The sequence below is a fragment of the Garra rufa genome, chromosome 20, assembly GCF_049309525.1.
Source record: "Garra rufa chromosome 20, GarRuf1.0, whole genome shotgun sequence".
Classification (NCBI taxonomy): Eukaryota; Metazoa; Chordata; class Actinopteri; order Cypriniformes; family Cyprinidae; genus Garra; species Garra rufa.
In genome coordinates this window covers 43,303,413-43,320,240 of record NC_133380.1, presented here as the reverse complement: position 1 = coordinate 43,320,240, position 16,828 = coordinate 43,303,413, and the positions used below count along the sequence as shown (strand labels likewise).

Below are 16,828 nucleotides of genomic sequence, written 5' to 3'. Positions count from 1 at the left end.
ATTAGTCAGGTTTCAGCTGAAAATCACGCAGTAGCCTAGTCTAAACAATGATTTTACAAATGATATTCCAAATTAAAATGGTTTGAAAATGCAGTATTGTTTTGTGAAAGAGTTCATAAATATAAGTGTGTCTGGTAAAGGCAGGTAGCAGACTAGCAAATTTGTTATGAATGTTTTAATATTGGTCTCGAATACACAAAGTGGACGAAGAACGCGCTGACAAAGAGGATTGACGCAATCGACAGACATGGTGCGCCGCAAATTCAAACCGGAAAACCAATCAAACGCATCAGAATAGCACTGCTTTAATTAATGGTAGGCATCGTCGTGCATATAAAAAACAGGCAAAGCAGCAGAATAATATTATTCAACATATTCCAGATTTTTAAAGAAAATGTTTAGATGTAACCCCATTTGTAATCTTTAACATTTTCATAAGTAACTGTAATTTAATTACATATTTTTTCTCAGTAACGTAACGAATTACTGTTACATTTATTTTGTAATTAACACTGTATATATATATTTTAGTGTATTATGTAAAGTAGTTTTTTGGGTTTGGCATATTTTGGATTTTTCGTTTGATTGACGTCTTTTTGGACAAATTAGATTGAGAGGTTTAAACCATTTCAAACATTACGCGATGACGTAATCGTCCGTCATTAGAAACGTGTTTAGGCCAAACCAGTAGAAATCGCACTATTCAAGTACACCGCATGCATTGATCGGTACATCTGACATATATTAGAATGGCTTGAAGCTGTTGAAGCACGCAGAGGCATGTATTTGGTATAATTTTAAAGATAACAAGCTAATCTGAAAGGTGATGTATTGTTTGTGGAAATTTTTTTAGTCATCGGAGCAGTAATGTAACCTAAATGTGATGTGCGATTGTTTTGATCGTTATTGTTTGTAATGTGTTAGGTGAAATGAACAGAGTGTGGGTTCCGTTTGCTGGAGGTACAATTATGAAGTAAGAGGCAGGTCGACTTCTACAACGCTAAGTGTGCACCGTAAGTGTTGTTGTTGTTTGTTTGTTTTTTGTAATATTTTATATGACATTATAGTATTACCATTTTGAAGTAAAGTGATATGTAGAAGTTTTTGTTGAAGATTTATTGTATTGAGTAAATGTTTAAAAATAGTTTTTAACTGTTAGCATATGTTTATTTTTTAAGTTAATATATTTCTAATTTATAGTGGTGAAGTAGGTGTAGGTTATTAGGTTTGTTTGCACAATTAGTGTACATTGCTTGTGTTTATAAGTGTATGGGAGGTATTGTCAAGAATGAGGGAGTGTAAATATCTGAAGTAGTGGATGTCTGATGTTAATAACTAATGTTATTTGTAATGGACTGCAGGTTTCAGTAGTAATGTTTATGGAGATTGAAGTGGTCAGTTTGGTGAACCATGTCCAGGACATCCATGAATGTGACAGTCTTATGTTTGTGTGCTGTGTGTAGGTGGAAGTAGTCAGAAGTAGTGTTTGGAGGTATGTATAATATGTTATGTTTGTTATGTGGTGTACAAAATGTGATAGAAATGTAAGTTTAATGTGATGATATAATTATGTATGATTTTAAGAGAAAAAAAGATGTGTTTATGCAGGAGCAGCTGCAGCATTTTTAGTGGGTATCGATTTGAACAATATTGGTGTAGGGTGGTCAGGTGTGTGTGAATAGGATCAGACAGTTTAATTGGAGGAATTTAAAGTGAATATACTTTTCTTTTGTTCAAAGTATGTTTGTTCTTGTTTGTTTAGGTTGGAAAGCAGGTCAATATTTAATGATGAAAGAATGTGTAACTTTTTTAACTAATGGTACGTAAAAGAGCAGTGTTTGTTTTATGAAATTTGTTTTAGTGTCATCATAAGAAATAATAACATAGTAGCATGACAAGTTGTTCTTAAGAATGAATATAAAATGTAATTATTGTTATGTGAAATAGCTTGATTAAAGAATAGTGTTTTTTAATGTAAATTTGTATTAGGTTTTATTGGTAGTGCAATTTATTTCAAGATTGTATTGTGCTGCGTTATAGGGAACAGGTATTTATTTAATTAGAATATGTCGTTTCGTTGATGAGTTATGCTAGTTTTATGTCAGAGGGGCAACATTGTTATTTAATAAGAAAAAGTATTTTTATTTTCTAAATTTGGTATGTTTTTTATGTTTCAATTTAGTTTGTTAATATAAATATTACTTTCCATTTCTCAACATTATTTATTATAATAATACAGTTAGATTTTTTTTATGGATGAGCACTTTGACAACATGCAGTATGCAGTGGTCTAGAGAGACAGCAGTTTTGTCTGGAATGAAATGAAGAAACAGAACAACCAGAGACATTAAATGTAGAAAAAGTGTGTCAAAGTGTCAAGATAGTTTAAGAAAATGACTTCTAAAAGTATAGTCCTGTGTTCTGTTTTAGGTAGCTGTGTAACCATCCTGTAAGGTGACTTTCAAAATAATGGTGTAAATAGATTTTATTTATCAATGCAGTTCTACTAACTAAATTCATTGTATATTTGGTGTTACCATATTTATCATTTAATACAGGTTTTGCCTTAGGTACAGTAGCACATAGTATTTAAGGTAGGTTTGCAGGTAGGTTTGTTGAAGTATTTTGGAGAGTCATTTGTGTAGTATTGTATATATTGTGGTTATTGCTGTAAAGTTTGTGTTTGTTCATTTATTTATTATTTTTTAAGTTATTTTATGTAAGTGGTTGGTATTGTTATTTTGGTAATAGATGTGTATGAATTGAGTTTGTGTTTTTGTGTTATGTTTTGCCCTTGTGTTTTATTAATGGTCTGTTTATGTGTTTTTCTCTGGTGTCTTGTTTTTACTTTCACTTTTGCAGATTCGTTTCATTGGTTGTCACCACTGATCTGTTTCACCCGTGTACTGTGATGTCACTGATCAAAGTCAGATCAGTGCCCATGGCATAAAGCTGGAGGAAAGATGTCACTCGTGAGAGAAAGGGAGACGGTAAGGGGATTGGATTTATTAGGCAGTTTTGTTTTTTGTTTCTTTCTTTGATTTGGATGCTGCCAGTTTTTTGTCTCCTATAGACCTTTCTCACAACTTCCGTATTTTGCGCCGGAAATACGTAATTGCTGTGTAAACCCATTTCCGCCCCGGTATGCCGGTAACCAGTTAAACAACGTGAAAAACGCTTAACGTGGCTTAATGTATGTAAAAAACGACCAGGAAACCGCAAGTTTCTGTCAGACCTTACGTGGAACAAACATTAACTACTATCAAAAGAACGAGCCCTTATTCCACATATAAAGTGAATAATATCACGTTAAGCGTTTTCTCCCCCATAGAAGCCCATTATAAGGAAACAGCTTAACGTGGTTTACGTACCTCAGCAGCGACCAGGGAAAACCAAACGTATGTTAAATTTGACTTATAATAAATACTTGCTGCTGTCAAAAGAACGAGCTCTCATTCAGCATATAAAGTGAGCGCCCCATAGAAGTCCATTATAACAAACAATGTTAGCTTTTTCCTTAATGGAGTTCTATAGGGAGAAAAGCGTGATATTATTCACTTTATATTATTCACTTTATATGCTCAATAAGAGCTAATTATTTTGACAGCAGAAAGTTTTTATTATAAGTAAAATTTTAAGCCACGTAAAGCTTTTATTTTGGTATAATAGACTTCTATGGGGCGCGATCACTTTATATGCTGAATGAGAGCTCGTTCTTTTGAGAGCAGCAAGAGTTTATTTTAAGTGAAATTTAACAGAAGTTTGGTCTTCCCTGGTCGCTGTTAAGGTAAGTTAATAAACCAAGCTGTTTCCTTATAATGGGCTTCTATGGGGGAGAAAACGCTTAACGTGATATTATTCACTTTATCTGTGGAATAAGGGCTCGTTCTTTTGATAGTAGTTAGTGTTCGTTCCAAGCAGGTTCCAAGTAAGGTATGACAGAAATTTGGGGTTTTCTGGTCATTTTTTACGTACGTTAAGCCACGTTAAGCGTGTATAAACGCGGATAAACTCTTAGTGGAAAAACGTATATCCTTTATCCAATTTGTTCCTCTTTGTGACGGAGTTTTCCTACACGACTCTTATGGGGTCTGCAAAAGTTATCTTTGACAAACCAGCGAGGGAAGTTGTGTAGACACTCTCCATTTTAATTTTAAATTACCCGGCTTTCTGCTGTGTTGACATTACACAGGAAGTCTGCATACCCTGCGATTGCGTATTTCCGGTTTCTGTGAAAAAGGTCTATTCTCGTCATTTGTAGTGTTTATTGTCGTGTCATCAATTTGTATATAGTTGTAAACATGTTTGTTTTCTTTATTGTAATGTCACCTACTTTTTCACTGCTTGTAAATAAAACATGTATTTGGAGCATCATTCGTTTGTGGTGTCTCTCCTCACCTGAAGGTTACATGTATGGCGTACGAGTATTTCTTCTTAAAATTACTTAATGTTACTCCCCTTTCGTGAGGATCAACCCCCTGGGTTGTAACAGTCAAATGAGATATGTTTGTTTGTTTGACAGGAAAAGTGTGAAATGATGTGAAATAATATTGGTAATATTTGCTAATATTAGTCTCTTTCTTTCCTTTTTTGAGGTTATTGTTGCCAGCAGATGCAGATCGTGGATGAGCACCTAGAGATGATGTGTACAGACCTGGAGACAAGGAGTCCTAGATGAACGTCACAGAAAGATGTCCAATGAAGACCTTTTTTTTTAGATAATCGTCAGAAGAAGAGTTTGGGAACCACATGAGTGTCCTGCATAATCTGACTTGCGTGTAGTTGAGTTGAATTGCTGGTTTGATTTGGCCAGAGGTGAATTGGTGCCTGACTGAGTGTGGTTTATGATAACTTTTTTTGTGGATTTTGTTAGTGATGAATTTTCATTGTTTTTTTTTCTTCTGTTGTTGTTTTATTTGACCTGTTGCTTGCTTAGTTGAGTATTGTTCATTTGCAGTGACATTGTTTGATTGACTGTATAGATACTATTGAAATGAACTTTGAAATGATGACATGATTGAATTTAGTTTTGAAATGCCTTTAGATGTAAATTGTTCTTTTTTTTATCATTTTAAGTAGTGTGTTGTTGTATTATGAACTGCATTTGCTAGACTAGTAATAAAATAGTATTCAGTGATGTGTGGTTTGACTTTTTTTGTTGATTGTTGTGTTTGTGTAGATTTTATTCATGCATTTTTTTCAGTTTATATATTTGGAAAGGTGTTGGTACGGTGTTGTTGTTATAATATTTTAATTTAAAAAGTAGGCATGTGTTTTATCATGTTTTAAGGATGTTCTAAGAATGTGTTTACATTGTTAGTTTGGATTTACTATATCAGACATTGTTTAAGTATATTTTGTGTTGTAGGAGTGTTTTGTATTCCATATTGATGTATTTGTAAAAGGTTTCATTTTTTAAAAAAAGTTAGAATTAACATCTTGTATGGTAATTAGGTAGAGGTATTGTGGTAGTATAGTTTATGGCACGAAAAATTGTCACATGGACACATTTGTGTACAGTATAGACATATTTCAAAATAAATATTTTTTGTTTTTTACCTTTTCAGGGAAAAAAACAGGTTTTGTTTTGGAATATTGTTTTTGTTCATGAAAATAAAAATTATTTTTATTTAATGAAACGTGGCATTATGTATATTTGCATAATTATAAGATGTGTGTGTATGCTAGAGTTTGTGTTAAAGAGAATTTGTAAAAAGGAAATGATAAATGTTTAAGTGTATACACGGTTTTTAATGTAGTCTTTAATGAAAAAGATATTGCACATTTTGTTTTTAATTTGTAGTGTAGATTTATGTCAAGTGTTTCTGTTAAAGAGTTAGTTGAAATAAAGAAAAAAAAAACGTGAGGCGTATTTTGCACCTGGCACGGTAATTAGTAGGTAGTCTAGACTAGGTGTCCACGTGACATAGTTGAAGGCGCGGTCAATTGTTACGTGAATAGCTTTAAAGTCTAGACATTATTTTGATCTCGTTTTTAGTTTTCGATTGTTACTGTATTATAGTCGAGGTCAAGTTATTACAACTAGACTATTTATATTATAGAGTTAATGTGTTTGAAATACACTTATGTGAATAAGATATTAAGGTAAAATTAGCATTATGTGCACTAGTTTACAATAAGATGGTTTTATTTATGTAGAGGATAGAACATTAGTTTTATTTAGTTCAAAATGTTTTGTGTTAATAGATTAATAGTTAATAGATGATTTTAATTAAACGATGTCTGATACTGAGTTGTTCGTTATGTTCTGTACTCCATGTGGCAGTTCTTTAATTAATTTGTAGGCCTAGTGCAGGTATCGATGTGCGAAATGTCCTTTATAGTCGAATGTTACAAATGTAACAAGTGTAAGACGAAGTAATTAAGTTTATACGAAGCTGTTCACGTGAGGTAGTTGAGAAGTTCGTATCAATGTTTTAGTGTTGAACATAATACTGGGATGTAGATATATTTTAATATGTAATTCTAAGCTACATGTGTATAGTTTTAATAACGAAACTTGTGAAGTATGAAATAAATGGATGTTATGTATATTTAGGTAAAGTTAGATGTATTATTGTGTTTTTAAGGATTGTAATGCAATTTAAGGATTTTTTTTATATTTTAAGAATAATATTTTATTTTGAAACATGTGTCAATTTTAATAATTATTTTATTTGGAATAAGCAATATAAGAATTAACAATGTGATGTTTTTTGTTAATGGGGAAATATGTATAGGTTATATGTTTTTTGTGTCTATTTAAACATAGGTAATTATGGAATTAAGTAGCCTATTTATGGAATAAAATGAATAAAGTAGGGTAGTAATTTTAATAATGATAAATAAATAACCAGTATATTACGTAGGCTATATAGCGTAGCCTATTCATATGGTTTTCTGTTTGATTTTTATATAGGTGTTTGACCTTTGCTTGAACTGGTCAGGTGCTGTCTGTCTGTCTGGAATGGTATATTGGTATGTCTGGTTTTGTATCAATTGTAGTTCTGATGGGGTATATAAGTGCTGAGAAGGCATAGTTTGTCATTTTTGCAAATTGAGACAGCTATCATGGCATCCGCGACAAAAAAACAGAAAACTGAACAGCTTGTTAGTGTCTGTGGATATATTCATAATGTGTCGGTTGTAAAAATAGCTGCAGTGAGAAAAAATAAGTATTTCAATGCGGTTCTTCAGGTCAGCCGAGAAACTTTCAACGATGTTGCCGTGTTTTCTGCTGAGAAGCGCAACCTGTTTTTACGAGCGCAAAATTGCAGAAGCCCAGTGAAGTTGAGCGATGTCGAAGTTCAACCTAGTAAGTGTGTTATTGAATGTTGTTAAATTGTGTATTCTGCTTATTGAAGTACTCATTTTTAATGATATTTGTTGTTTTCCTTATTTTCTCAGGCCGTTCTGGTGAAGGTGTCGATGTCCTGTGTGGAAAAGCAACAGGTGTGACTGTGATCCCTAATTTGACGTTCCCATACAAGCAACCTCCGTCTAAGTGTAAGCGGACCGTGGGAGACGTCAGAAAAATGTCTGCTCGTCAATATGTAAGTGTTTAATATTGATTTAAGTTTTAGTGTGTTATGCTAATTTGCGTACTGTTTTTATTAATGTAGTGTATTTGTTATTAATGTTTTTGTCAGGTTGGTGAGTTGACTGGGCGGATTGTGCATTTGAGGACATCAACAGAGATGGTGGAGATCCAGGGCCGACAAGTTGAGACGCAGAGTGTGATGCTGCAGGATGCCAGTGGGACAATTCGAGTTCAGCTGTGGGAAAGTCAAGTGGGAGTCGTTTCCTTTGGCAAGACCTACAAGTTCACCCAGCTCAGCACGAGAGAGTTCCAAGGTGAACAGTTCATCACTACGACTCGGGAAACAACAGTTGAAGCAGTTTCACCTTTACCGGGACTTGGAGCAATGCCTCGCTGTGAGGTCAAGGAAGACCCTGTTGTTTCTGTCAGCGGTGAGGTGATAAGGGCGGAGGTTAACATTTCTCGAACCTGCGGGAACTGTAAAACTGCGCAGGTGGATTTTCAACCGAAGGCGAAGTTTCACAGATGCTGCAAGTGCAAGATGCTTCAGAAAACGGGGATGTATAAGCCAAGTGTCATCGCCAATGTTACCGTGTTAGGAGATATCGGAGAGATGAATGTGTCTGCAAACAATTCCGTCCTGCAGAAGTATTTGATTGACTGTGGACTTGGTCATCTGCTACAGGACGCCCAAGACGTAGAGGAGCATTTTTTAGACTGTGGTATACTGAATCTGGACATTCAAAATGATAATGTGGTTGCTATCGCCAACATTTCCAAGGAAAGTTGTACTTCTGAAGAATCCACGTCCGAGGTTGCCATGCCTGCGGCAGCTGAAGCGGAGGAGATGTCTGCTCCAAGTGAGTCTGAATTTCTTTGTGCAAGAAGGGAAGCTGAGCTTGTGTGTGCGGCAGCTGAAGCGGAGGAGATGTCTGCTACAAGTGAGTCTGAATTTGTTTGTGCAAGAAGGGAAGCTGAGCTTGTGTGTGCGGCAGCTGAAGCGGAGGAGATGTCTGCTACAAGTGAGTCTGAATTTCTTTGTGCAAGAAGGGAAGCTGAGCTTGTGTGTGTGGCAGCTGAAGCGGAGGAGATGTCTGCAGCAGGTGCATGCCAGTAGATGTATGTAATTATGCGCAATGTTACTTGAAGTTATGTTTGCTATGTTAAAGGACCAGTTGTTTATGGAAGTTGTTCGTTTAAATTATGTTCAAATGTTAATGTTAAATTCGTGAAAATGTTATTTCAATGTAAATTGTATTTAAATTCATGTTTTTTGGTTGTTTGCTGTTGTTTTGTAATATACGTTGTGTAGCTTAGGTATATGTAAATATGTTTCTGTTGTTCGGTAGTATTTGTTCATAATTTATCAATGTTAAATTTATTGTTTTAAATTCACATGTTGGTTGTTTTTTCATTGCCATGTTAATAAAGCATTGATAACTTTAATACAAAATTGTTTTGTGTGGTTGAGTTTCGAAAATGTAGGCTATTTCTATGTTTTTGATAGTTGTTACTTACAGCGCTTTTTTTAATTAAAATCGTTTTTAGTTTCACTTTAATGTGTAATGCATCGTCCATTTCATACAAAAGAAGTAATAATATGTTATTAAATGTAAAAATGCGTTTTTTTAATGTGCAGTAAAACCTATTTATATTTTTGAAGTTTTAAATAGTTTTGAATGTTTTGTTTTTAGTATTTAATGTGTATTTTAAATATGACGTTTCATTAGATTATATGGTTGTGTGTTGGTATTTGTGGCGGCGTTTGTCATTAGATCTGAAGGTAGGACAAAAATAGAGTATTGAAAACTGTAGGCTACCTATTTTAAAGTTTCTGTAAAGAATAGTAGTCCTAAATTATTACTGAAATATATAGCGTTTATATTATATTTTTGTGAATTAATTGAGAGAGAAAAAGTTTTTTTGTGTAGTTTAAGTAGTCAATATTAAAAATGTAGTTTTAAGTTTAAAGCAGTTAGATCGTTTTTGAAGTTTCTGCTGTGTATTGAAATAGTTTTAGTAAAAACTTGTTTATGTTTGTTTGTCTTCCATGTGCTACCATTTGATGCAAGTTAAATGTGTTTTGTTAGTTAATGTATTTTGCATCTAGGCCTCACAAGGTGTTTTAATAGATTACACTGTTTTAAACGTTGTGTTTTTGCCTTCATTTTGTATACGTTAAAAAAGTTTTTGGGTAATAGGTTATAATGATCTAAAAATGTGAGCTTTGATTTGTGTTAGGTTACTATTGCTGGACATCAACTGATAATTTTTTTATAGAGATTTTATAATAATTTAATTCACTGCGTTGTAGAAGTCACGTACATTTGGCAGATCAAGTTCATGTATGTAAGTAACAATTTGTGTTTTTGTAAAGTACATTTTACAAAGTATATTATACAGAATTACTAAATATTTGAAAGGTTGTTTGTATTGTGGTATTAAAGTATGTAAAGTATTTCATATAATGTTAAGTTGTTACTTTAAGTACATGGCTTCTTTTACATGTATTCACATGTGAAATAACAGTTGATGTTTTGTTTTGGTAAATATTAACTTGATCATACTGTCAATGTGTTTTTGTTTTAAGTATAAAAGTGAAGCAGGTGGAACTTTATAGTTTGGTATATTAATATGCTGAAATATTGGATCATTGGTTTGGTTGAGTATGCAGTTCAGGTAAAATGTTGTTGTTTTTTTGAGTCCATTTAAAACCGGGGTCGTCAACTTGCGGACCGCAAGATGCGTCCATGCGGACCGTGAAAGCTTTTTACATAATAAAAAAAAATGCCAAACGCTATTTGTAATAAATACATTTATATCAAGCACACTAGGGTCAGCGTTTGGCCGCAATCTTCCGTGCAGTGAGGAGAGTAGAGATCGGCAGACAGATGTAGCTTTCAGTGAGTGAAAAACGTTGATGGAATATGCATTATTTTGGGGTTACGTCGCAAAATATTGTAAATATATTTTTTTATACTGTATTTTTATACATGTTTATATTTTAAACCACGACGGTGAGCCTATGGATATCACACAAGCAACGTGACAACTGTATTGGTTAAAGTGAAAGTGAAAAAAGGGCTTTCAGCATCTGATGTGCACATTCTCTAAGAGACAATGATATACGAATATACTTCATATGCTGATATTAATTTACTTCCCTAATATTTCTCTTGTGCACAATAAAAAGAAACGTAGGGTTGTTTTTGAAAGTCGGTTCTTGAAATAAAGCTCTTCATTTTTATTGATGACTGTAGTGTTATTAGGGGTTAAGAAAGTTTTAATTATGATTTCAGGTGGTCTTAAATGTGGGGACTGAAAGGCAAGAATTGCGATGAAACTTTATAAGGTTACCCATTGAATAAATATGAGCGCTGCGCGTTTCAAAGTCAGCTGCGGCGCTGTTTTGTGTATCATTCTGATAGCGCCTCCTGCTGGAAGAGAATGATCTGACATTTTTAATCAGCTCGTACGTCTACTGTTGTCAAAAGACCAATGAAAACAAATCAGTCCATGGTTTTAAACACCAAACACGTAGAGTTGTAAATGTTTTCTGATGGATCGACAAGATCATATACAAATTTAAACAATTAAGGCAATAAAATATATGTTTATTAGCCTAATATAATACTTGATTGAAAATAATTGTTCAAATTAATATAAGAATTGATACTTTTGACTCTTGAAGGATGGAATGTGAATTTTATAATTTAAGAAATCTTTTTTGTTTTGTGAAATCTGGATCTCAATTGTAAATCATGCTTTTTACAGTCATTTTAATATTTATTTATTTATTAATTTAATTTTGTTCAGGTCTTTAAAAAAGTATTTAAATGTCTAGAATTTAACATAAAATATGCTGCAGATACCCTGGTCTCGCAAAAAAAAAAAAAACATATTATATGATAAATTATACTTGTTCAAATGCAAATATAAAATAAGTTAAATAAAATATTTACTTACAGACAAATTTTAGTGCATTGATCAATTGGTTTATTTATTTATTTTTACTTATGGTTCGTTTAATTTACTTTGGATGAAACAGCTGTTCACATGGGTGTTGATAGCATGTTGATTGATTCAACATAGCCTATATGTCTGACAGAATAACATTTTCAGTATGGATAATACAATAAATGTAGTCATGCACATATGTAAGTAGGTTGTAATGTAACGACAGATGGACATATATTTCACAGTAGGTACAGATATTTTTAAAGTAATTATACGTGTTATGGTATAATATGAATCCAAAAACACGTAAAAAGATATTAATTATTCGTTTAAAATATTAATATTTTAAATTAAATTATTGTTAATAAAAAAAAAGTATGCTTAAAGTTTTGGATTTGTAATAACTTTTTTTATTTTATGATGTATATATAATTTCATCCACTAGGGAGCATGCGCGTGATTTATTAACGTACTTCCGCTTTGCCAGGAAACGACACCATTTTGTGTGGAGGTGAAAAGGTAAGCATGTGCTTGCGATTCTCTCTTTGTAATCTCAATCATATGTTCATTGATATTAGTCATCCATGATAGTTTGAAAGAAGTTGAAGTGGTTTTTCTTCTATTTGTTATGGTTATGGTTGTATTTTGTGAATAAATATTGGAAAGATAACGTTTTATTTCATAACTAGATTCGTGTAGTTTACTTCGTTATATATGAATTAAAATATGAAATAATTATCCATTTCTTGTTAAATCATGTTATTAATGTAATTAATTCTTTGTATTGAGATGTTTGGAAGGTAATTAATGCCTTGTTAGTCAATTAGCTGCCTTGTTAAGTTATTAGGGAACTGATGAGGGAGTCGGCCATTTTAAGGGAAGTGCACTGGAACGTTCGCTCCCTGAAAAGTCTGACAATGCACCACAAAAGCTAGCAGCATGGTTGTTAATTACCATGATTAATACTTTGTGGTAAGTAAGGAGGTACTAGGGCCTGTCTTTGTGTACGCGATATATTTATTTACGACGTCGGCAGGTAGAGAGGAGATTGACACGCTCCCTTAGTGTTGTCAATAAATTAGTCGTGTTGTGTTGATGATTAAAACTTTAGTGTTAGGTATGTTACTGTAGTGTGTGTGTTTGTGTGTGTGTGTGTGTGTGTGTGTGTGTGTGTGTGTGTTTGTTTGTGTGTGTGTGTGTGTGTATGTGTGTGTGTGATGATTATGATCATGTTTCGTCATTTAGTAAGCCTGAATAGGCGATCGGTTCGTGTGGTAGTAAAGTAATTCATAATGATACGTTCATGAGCAGAAAACAATATTTATTTAATGTTCTTACAAAATGAGGGGGAAATGAAATGCTGTATGTTGTCTGTCAGCATGTTGGTACTCTTGTGTTTCGTCTGCATTTTGTGATGTGTAGTTTGACAGCTGGGTTGTCTGTTGGACATAGCAATAGTAGGTAATGATTGGGAGTTTATACAGTATCTATTGTAATGTTTATATATAAATATATATTTGTAATGTATTGTTAAATGTAGTATTTTTTATTGTTGATTTTGTACTAGTACCATGAATGAGACAGAAGTGATGTACTTGGATACTTTTTAGTTTATTTGGTTCATATTTGTATAATTATAGTTTGTGTGTATATAACTGAATTTTCTAGTAATTAAGTTTTGTTAAAAAGGAAATAAATTCTGTTTTATAATTGTCAATGCTGGAAAAAGCTTTGAAATGTAGTTTGAAGTTTATATTTGTTTTTGTCACAGGTGTTTTAATTGTTTTATTTTGGTTTTTCCACAGTTTTGGAGAAGATCTGAGAAGAAATCTGATTTGAGGTAAGGTGTTTAGTAAGTCTTTATTTTAATGTTCCCTTTTAAACATTCTGTTGACAATAAGTAATGTTGCGCCAAGGTTATTTTCGTAAACGAAAACTATTGATCAAAAAACATTTTTGTAAACTGAAATAAAATAAAAATGTCAAAATAAATGAAAAAGTAGAACAAAACGAAACTAACAACTTTTATTGAAAAACTTACTGAAATAAAATAATAATTATCAAAAATAAATAATCGTTTTTGTAATCATTTTGTTCTCACCCCATGGCGGAAAAATAAAGACTGCGACATGAACAGCACCTGAATTAAATCTAGGCTACTGCATCAGTTTTTATTGATGTATTTTATGTAACACAAGTGATCAAACCAATATACTGGAGCTGTTTAATCGTTAAATGATAGAGATTCAACAACCCACGCGATCATTTGTAAATGAACGATTCCTCATGTCTGTTAAACCTTTGAAAAGTCTTACCGGAACATTCAAATCTATATTTGCACTGGCGCTGACAGAGAGAGCGGTCATCATGTTTATGTAAAAAAATAACTGCTTCACAAACAGTCTTTTCAAATACCCAGTCGTTAATATTATCACAGCAATATTCTGATTAAAGGTCATAGTTTGGATATAAACACTGATGTGATGTCTATTTTTTGAAAGTACGCTTCAAGTAATGTTTGTCGATTGCTTTGTTTCACCACTAGATGGAAACAACTGTTAAAAAATGTATTTGTCATTGACTACTAGAGATTGATTCAAAAACGTAGGTTCATCCAGTTATGTTTTTGTGAGCAAATCATTTTTTCATTCAAACCACTTTTTCATAAATTTAATATAAAAAGTTGGTGTATTAAATATATTCTATTTTAAATATTATGTATTAAATGATTAATAATTCATTCAAATGAATTAATCACTTTTTAATAGACTGAAGCAATTAATATTTTGTCTCACATTATTTTGCTTAGTTTAGAATTGCTAGGAAATTGTGATCTCTATTTAATGTCTAAAAAACTGAAACTAAACTATATAAAAACTAAATAGAAATGTGTTCACAAAATAGAAACTAAACTAAAACTAACAAAATTGTTAATGAAACTAATAAAAACTAAACTAAGTTTTATGGCAAATTTAAAAACTATACTAAAATAAAACGAATTTAAAAAAGCTGAACTAAATTAACCTTGGACTACATGTCAAGTAAGTCTCAATAGAGGATCAGTAGACTGTCTGATTAATATCTGCTGTTTATTGTGAAGCCATCTGAACAGACAATCTACTAACTGCAGCTTACAAGAACATGTCAACTTATTCCTACCTTGATCGATCAGTCTACTAATACTGTACTAACACTGTACTGAGAGTCAGCAGGCATGTAAGTGCAGTGTTATTTATAGTCAACAGACCATCAAAAACAGTGAAACCAGACGTTTTTATTTCTTAATACTGCAGTATAGTGCAGTGCTGTTAAAGTCATTTTAGGTTGACGCCTAAATCACAGAAAATGTCATGTTATGCAGGCCAAACTATTTTTAGTTGAAGTATAATATCTTTGAAATCATTTGCTTGCAATTACTATGTTTTAACCAAACAATGTGTAACACAAATATAGTAAAACTTTTTTCAAACATGATGCTTATGTTAGGGATGTAATGCAAAATGTAAAAATTGATAGTGAAAATTACTATATTTTTCATAGTGTTTATAAAATAGCATGTTGGTTGGAAATGTTTTAATAAATTACACGAAAGTTGTCATTAGGTGGCAGTAAATGGCTTTCTAAATTAGTGATCCATTGACTAATTCTTTAAAAAGAATTATTCAAAACAGTTGCTAGAAATTTGTTAGACATTAAGGTAGTGATTTAAGAATGGGCTATTAATTCCAATATTTATTTATTTGTTTATTTTGATTCAGTGAGAAAATACACTGTTAAATTTGGAGTACAAGTTCAAAGTATAGGTCACCTGGCCAGAAGTCTCTTTCACTTCTTGGAGAAAGGGGTTTATGTCAGTTTAAGTCATGCAGTTTATACCAGGCATTTACTGTATGACATGCTATTGTAATTTTGGAAAACAAAATGTACCTGTTTGCATTGAAGTTTGAGCTTTGTGACTCTGCAGAGGTTTATGCTCATACAGGTACAGTACATTACACACTAAAACTAGTTAAGAAGTTGAAATCTTACTAGATGACCTGTTTAAGAAGACTACATGGAAAAAAACAGATTGTTTAAGAATGTTTAATCTGAATGCCTTTGTGTGTATTCACTGACGCACAAATGTATGTGTAGTCATTATATTATTTGCATTTTATATAATTTACATATTCATAGTATACATGTATTTAATGTCTAAATTATTAGGATTTGGCATTGTAAATGAAAACATTTTATACTTGTTTTATTACGGTTTATAATACAGTTTAAGATGGGATAAAATTATTTGAAATGTGAAGAAGGTTTGGTGTATTACTTTTTTACAGGTATAAAGCAATAAATAAAGTGAGATGTAAGTCCATAATTCCAGTGCTAGTTATCATTCCAAATAACTATAGCAATCTAACTGGTTGGACAATGTTTGTTTTAGTTAATCAATCGCTGATTATTTACTTTACTGTAATTCCATTATTTTCAGTATATTTTTTTCTATTACATATATTTGTAATTATGTTGTTCGGGTATTATCATCAGCTGATGTGAAGTTATTTAATTGTGTCATTAAGAGTTTTACAATAAAATTAATTAAATGCTTACATTAATTTGATGTTTGCATACATAATTATATTGAATCCCATTTTGAGATATTCCACTTATGTTTAAGTATTTGTAATGTGAAATAACAGTTGATGTTTTTAAATTTTTGTTTGTATTGTATTGCTGTATTATGATGCAGTAATTTGTCATTTAATTTATATTTGTATGTTTTGTGTGTATTTATAGATGCCTCGGACGAAGCATTCTCTGCGCTCCCAGGCTGCCAAGAAGAGGGTAGCTGACCGGATGAGTGCTGATCCAGCAGAGGGCCTGTCCCCTCTTAAAAAAATGGCAGGAATATTGGAACGTTGTGTGCATCACAACGTGCTGTTTGACAATTCCTGCAAACAATCTGATCTTGACAATTCCTGCAAACTATCTGATCTTGACAATTCCTGCAAACAATCTGATCTTGACAATTCCTGCAAACAATCTGATTTTGATATACCTTTGAATACTCCTGACAAACCATTGAATACCTCTGACAAACCATTGAATACCTCTGACAAACCTTTGAATACTCCTGACAAACCTTTGAAAACAACTCTACCTGAATCTTCCTGTTTGCCTCTCTCTACTGCTAAACATGCTAACATAACTACGAATGCTGTTTCTAATTTATCTCCACAGACATCATACATCAGAGGCTCTTTCCATCAAGGAGATTACCGTTTTGGCCGGAATATGGGAAGGCAATGTGGTGCAAATAGTTTAACTGCAATTCTGATGGGTAAG

The 16,828-nt window shown here is 32.4% G+C and overlaps 1 long non-coding RNA gene across 1 annotated transcript; it reads left to right on the top strand.

The window, feature by feature from the left end:
* Positions 1 to 963: 963 nt before the first annotated feature.
* On the top strand, positions 964 to 5,033 carry LOC141294273 (uncharacterized). Its single transcript, XR_012340917.1, has 3 exons — positions 964 to 1,013; positions 2,863 to 2,990; positions 4,596 to 5,033. It is a non-coding gene; the product is annotated as an uncharacterized lncRNA (long non-coding RNA).
* The last annotated feature ends 11,795 nt before the right edge of the window (positions 5,034 to 16,828 follow it).